Below are 6000 nucleotides of genomic sequence, written 5' to 3'. Positions count from 1 at the left end.
GTTTTGTCTAAACCAGGGGTCCCCAAACTTTTTCCTGTGAGGGCCACATAACCTTTCCCTTCTCTGATGGGGGGCCGGGGTCAGTTTGTAACAGAAAAAGTGTGACGATCGCAGGGGTGCCTAAACGTAAACATTTATTGTTTTCCAGAAAGCCACACATAACCAAATATTAATAACCCTTTCCAGGATCTTCACAGAAAAAAGTCAGGAAACAAATAATACCACTATTAATGAAATAAATTACACTATTTATGAAATCAATAAAAATCAAATAACCCTCTATGGGTTCTTTACAGAAAAAAGTCAGGAAATAAATAACACTATTTGTGAAATAAATAATAACCAAATAACCCTCTCTGGGTTCTTCACAGAAAAAAAAAAGTCCATGGAACATTAACTTTCTGTTGTGCCGTGCACAATCTTAACAGATAAAAGTTCAGCTTAGTTGTCAGAGCAGAATCTCTTACTTAAATGCAGGGACGGTTTTTGCTATGGGCAGTGTGGGCCAGGGCGCAATCTACTTGGGGGCGCACAAAAAAAAAAAAAAATTCGCCAGTTTTCTAGACTACCATATAGACCCGCACATGCCGTGGCACCGGGGTACCATCAGTCGGCATCAGGCGGGCCGGCCGTGGCACCGGCCGGTACCGCGCCCACCCGGTCTGGTCTGCCGGATCTGACAGGTGAGCGGCTTAATGAGGGCCAGTGCCGGCTCGCCTTATGCCGACTGATGCTGCCCCGGTGCCGCGCCCGACTGGTGCCGCGGGGGCGGAGGGGTTGGATTAGTAACATGAAAGGGCGCAAGCCAGTAATATCGCCTAGAGCGGCAACATAGGCAGAACCGCCACTGCTTAAATGACTCATATGAGCAGTCTCTCAAAGTTCTTGTGTTCCTTCCTTATAATCCTTTTGTAGGTTCCAGTAGGCTTGTCACGTTCTATGCGTGTATTAGTCTCGATCGCGTGGCCAGACTGAAAAAAAAAAAAAAATCATAATGCGTCTCTGGTATTGTTCAGGGGGCCGGGCCAAATGTGGAGGCGGGCTGTATCCGGCCCGCGGGCCGTACTTCGGGGACCACTGGTCTAAACCAAAGTGACATGGTTGCTTATGATTGGTCAGGGAAGAAGGTGTGTGAGGAGACAAGGTTCTTTCCCTATGTTTTTTATGTATAGCACCTGGCAGCAGAAATCAGCAGCTAGTAAAAAAAAAAAAAAAAAGATGTGTGAGCAATAGTATGGATATTAACATTAATGAAAGTCATCCTCCTTTTGTCTGTGCATCAAAGGAGGGTTAACCAAATGGAACGCGATTCTTTCATGTTGCCAACCAGGTACAGCAGGTTATGAATTCCTTGTTCAAACTACATTTGACAGCATTAGTAATATTTGGTGTGCACCAGCGTTCTGGTAGGAAGTTCTCATCTACACAAACAAACCGCACCAAGTGGGCAAACACACCACAGTTCAGTTCAACCAGATCAGGCGCCTTGCTGCTGGTGTTTGTGATACCTGCACTTCCACAGACACATCTCCATCCCTCCAGTTTTTCCTGAGGTAATCTTTTATTCAAAGAAGAGTTCCCCATGCATGAACACCTGCTGATCAAGTGATGACCATTGAGTGGTCAAATAATCCATATTTAAAACAAATAATCCACATTTAAAACTCCCTTAGAAAATTCTTATGAGCATTGCAAAAGTATATATATGGTGGTTGATTTTTCATTGGGATCACATCATGTTACTTGGTCATAATTCTTTCATCTGTGTGTTTTTAATTGTTACAGTTTGTTTCATCTCATTACTTTTTTCATCCATATATGTATCATCTTGATTATTGTTTGTATAATATTTGTCTGTCATTTATGTATATCATAAATGATAGTGTTTAATTTGTAGTTGCAGGTTGTAATAAACTGTGTTTAATTCACATCAGTTGTATTAGTGTTTTATGAGTGGAAATACTGATCCCTACTTAAGACAGATCTGCCTGCCTTTCTGTTTATTACAGTGCATACTTGGTGCTTAGACTATCATAACTCAGGTAATATTCCCAGTTTAAACTCCTCTCTTGCCTGATGAACAAGATGTGTGGTTTTGTTGGGTTATTACACCGAAGCACCACTCTAAAATAACAGGTTCCCCGGTGATTTAAAAATCATAACATTTTAAATTATGGTCAGTTTGTCATTTGGAGTTGATTTTTTTGACAGTGTTCAAGCTACATCTTCTGGACGTGCTGAGACATGTCAGTGCCAACACCAAATATACACTGCTGTGACACGCCGCCTCCAGCTGTCGACAAAACTCTGACAGATGTCTTCATGCAAAATTTTACAGCTACTTACTAAATAGCACTGGATTTCTGTCATTTGTAATTGCAATCGTGGCATTACACCATTGTGATGGTGCTGTACTGTAGTCATTTATAAAACTGTGCAAACTAGTGATATCTACACTAGGGATGAGCGAGTGCACCACTATCCGTAGCTGTTCAACCATCTACATTATCTGTATCTGTATCTGTACTCGGAGAGGGCGGGGCCTAAGCCGGAAGTGGGTGGGGTTTGACCGGAAATGGTTGAGGCTTAAACCGGTATGTTATTTTAAGCCTGAAATTTATACAGGTTGATCAGAAGTTGCTATATTTATTGTTTACTGGAAAACTATTTTCAGAACAGCCCCAGAATTGAGCTTCCGATCAATGTTTTTGATCAAAATAGTAAACAGAACAGAACAAGTGAAGCAGTACACTTGTTAAAAGAAAAAAAAAACTTGTTACAGAACAAATTTTTTATAAAGACAGAACAAGTGCATCAATGAATACAACACATGCAGTAGGCAATTATGAAGTACTAAATAAAATGCAATGAACAAGAGTTTTCATACTGAACATAACTTTCTTTTTTAATTTTTTTTTAAATGTTCTGATCTTTTTATTATCAGTGATTTATTTATTTATTTATTTTACTACCTAACATTTAATATTACTTAATTTGTAATATTGGTACTAGGCTACTACATTTCTTTTTATGAACTACAGTGAGAAAGTGTCTCTCAGTACATGCAGCCAATATAAAATAAGAATAATAATGTACTATGTGTGTTCAGCTAATGTGTCTTTATATCAACAAAAACAAAAACCAACTGGTAAGAGCGAGCAGATGGTAAAAAAAAAAAAAAAAGACCAGTGCGTCGGCAGTGAGAGACGTGGCGCGAGTTGCATTCAGCGCCAACCCTAACCCTAACTCTGCTCAAAAGCAGCGCGTCTGTTCCCAACCAAGTTTAGCAGAAACTCTACTGACTATCAGTGATTACAGACCGAGGGAAGAGCGAGCTGAGAAAAACCTGACCGCTACTGAAGAGAGACACGACGCGAGCTGTCACACCTGAGTGAGTGACAGAGAGGCTGTCACTGTGTGTGTGTGTGAGCGGGTCACAGCTGCAGTGTGTGTGTGTGTGTGTGTGTGTGTGTGTATCTGTGTGTGTGTGTAGGGGAGGGGCACTGTGTGTCACTTGCCTATCACACAATGTGGACACAGTCAGCTACCCAATGAGGATTTTCATTCATTATGAGCGCAGATATTGACTCATATTGCTCATATACTACTCATATTCATCAAAAGTTCATTATCCATACCGGATACTCGTTTCAGCCGAGTATGCCTAATCTACACCAAAAGGGCAAGTTTAGTGGTGTCTGGATCAGGATCTTTACTGCCCTTGTTTCTTTTTTGAGGAAGATGCACCACTCTCTTTTGTCCATGTTTCTTAATTTATGACAGTTTCTTTGTTGGGAGACGACCGTTACTGTAGTAACGGTTACTGTAGTAAGTGTCTCCTGGGTCAGCCCTGCAGCCCTCTCCGTTGTGGCACCTCTCCATCGCCTCCATCGCTCTGCTGTCTGCTCTGCTGCTCCGCCTAACCCCTTCCCCCAGTTTTCCCCACTCATCAGTCCATCATTCCACATCTGAATAAATCTGTTTAACTGGTTCTGTCTCTGAGTTTGCCTCTTGGGTCCAATAGAAGGAAAAACATCCATTGTCACAACAAATCTGGAACTCACTCCTTATTGTCACCTCTGGTGCTGTAGGAGTTGTGGAGCTGTGGTGACTTCCTGTTCCCTAGCTGTTGTAGTGCTTAACTAATCTCCTAGTGCCAGAATCCTTTCCTCCAGTGCCCAAGATGCTTCTACCTGGGCCTGCTGAAACTGAATATACTCCCCTTTCCACTTTTCTATTTCACTAGTTCTTTAGGGCGTGTCTCTGTTTGCTCAGTGGCATGGCCCTTCATGGATTTCAGAAAGAACTAGAGGTGGCTAAGATACTGCCAGAACATTTCAGACTGCTCACTCTCCTCAAGCTCATCTAAAGTATTCTCTGCCAGCCAAAACTGGGCCCAACAGGTGAGCCCTCGGAATCCCTCCCCTGTTGGTTCACTGCATTTTAAACGATGACACACCTTTATGAGTTCAGGCTTTCCAAGAGTCCAGAGTATTTAGCTGCTTTTGTCCTAGAGGTACTCCATGTTTTCTCTTGGGTCACTAAATCACACTGATCTGAGCTTTCTCGTCTGGGTTCGTCTCTGAATAGAGACTGGATCACTCTGCTGTCCTAACAGTCTCTTCTGGTTAATATGTTTGCTGGTACATATGGATAACAGGGGACATTGGCTGGTGCCACATATTTTAATTTGCAACTCCTCAGTCTGTAAATACAAAAACAATGACATTTACATATGATATGACTTGCGATGGCACAATGGCAGCCAATATCAACAGAAAGTGATTCAGAAATGAGAAGGACTCCAAAATCTCTGAATTGATCAATCTCTAAATTACTCAAGTTAGGCTGACTGCTGACAATCCCAATTGTGAAGCAGACTAACCCAACACAACGGAAATACATCACAAATCTCATCAGTACAAATCAATATGGGTAAGCATACAATAGAAACTACATTAAACAATCAACACACTAGCCCTCCAAACAGAGCAGGCACCGATTCACAAAGACAACGGAGTTCTAGCGTACGTATACAGTAGGCAGAGAAAGGCAGCCAACTAACTAAGCCTTCCTGAAGCTAGCAGTGAAGGCGATCGCTGTTAAAATATGAAAACATACATGTCAGGAACGCTCTTCCACACTCTACAGCAGTAACATACTCTTAAACGTCCAGTTATCATGCTTGCTCACCTGTAAATAGAATAAAAATAACATTTAGATATGATGTGACTTGCGATGGCTAAATGGCAGCCAGTATCTACAGAAAGTGGTTCGGAACTGAGAAGGACTCGTTCTTCCTCTAGTCGGGGTCACTCTGCCATTCACCAGCTTTTATCGCCATCTACTGGCAAGTAGTGACAGCAAAATGCTGCCCACCATATGAATTTGACTTTTGTAGCTGTAAGCAAACATCAATAAATAGAAAAGAATAAATGAACCAACAAAAAACTACATGCGTGTTCTACATGAAAGGTTGAGGGACTGGTTCCAAAATGGTGAACTCCTTTGAGATCATGGGTGACAGGACTCCCTGTTGCAGTGTACCTCAGCTTTGGAACGCCCCACCACACACTCTAAGAAATGTCCCTTCCATGAAAAATTCTTGAAACCCACTTACACAGTTTTCAAGAAGATGCTGGCATTCACTAATGGTCTTTTATTTGGGATTTGTTCTTAGGTAAGAACAGAGTGTACGCACAGTCAAGAGCATTACTCACTGTTCTCTGCTGTGGTGCATAACTGAACCTGAAGTTGAACTCAAATATGCCAGTGAGGTGGGCAGGGCCTGTGTGTGTTTTTATTCAGTAATCACCTGCGTTATAGCTGCAGATCAGTTTGCATTTGGTCCATCATCTCTGACAGTTCAGCCGCACTCAGCAGAATCAGCAGGATATTTTTTCCACCGGAAAACTGACAGGTTGGTCTGGTGTTGGGATTAAAGCACATGGTGTCTGGCTGTACCAGAGCTGGTTCTGGTCAGTCCAGCTTTGATGTTTA

The sequence above is a fragment of the Myripristis murdjan genome, chromosome 15 (genome assembly GCF_902150065.1).
Source record: "Myripristis murdjan chromosome 15, fMyrMur1.1, whole genome shotgun sequence".
In the NCBI taxonomy this organism is placed as follows: Eukaryota; Metazoa; Chordata; class Actinopteri; order Holocentriformes; family Holocentridae; genus Myripristis; species Myripristis murdjan.
Note: the sequence above shows the minus strand (reverse complement) of the source record.